Below are 519 nucleotides of genomic sequence, written 5' to 3' on the forward strand. Positions count from 1 at the left end.
GACTCTGAGAGAAAACACACTGTGGACTGAGAGAAATCACCAGCATCAGACACACCCTCTTCTCCCATGTGATCATTTGCCATTCATTGTACACATTCCACCAGTTTAAATGTTGTGTAAAGGTTTTTTTTACATGTAAAATCAATTACCGTAAAACTCCAAATAATAGTCTGGGCTTTTATTTTCCCAAATCGCCAAACTGCACAGGCTAGTGTTAGAGACAGGCGTCTATATGAGACAGGCCTTTAATTCCCTTTACACAAAACTTTTCCTCTGCAAAGATGGAAAATATTATCGAATTAATTATTTCATCTTATGTCTACCTATATGACTAGGCTATCTGATGACAATTACGGATCATCATTCATTTAGTGTTAAGATTTTGTTCATTGTGAGATACAGTAAGATCCAAATAGCGGGATAGCCAGAACAGATGAAACACGTTTTAATTAAACGTAATCTACAAAGAGATCGTATCACACTGAAAGCTCATATTTTGTCACTAGCAAATAGCATATC

This window comes from Alosa pseudoharengus, unplaced genomic scaffold (genome assembly GCF_046254945.1).
Source record: "Alosa pseudoharengus isolate Yale_2024_CS ecotype anadromous, Long Island Sound unplaced genomic scaffold, YU_APseudo_1.1 YU_APseudo_1.1_scf_3, whole genome shotgun sequence".
Taxonomy (NCBI): Eukaryota; Metazoa; Chordata; class Actinopteri; order Clupeiformes; family Clupeidae; genus Alosa; species Alosa pseudoharengus.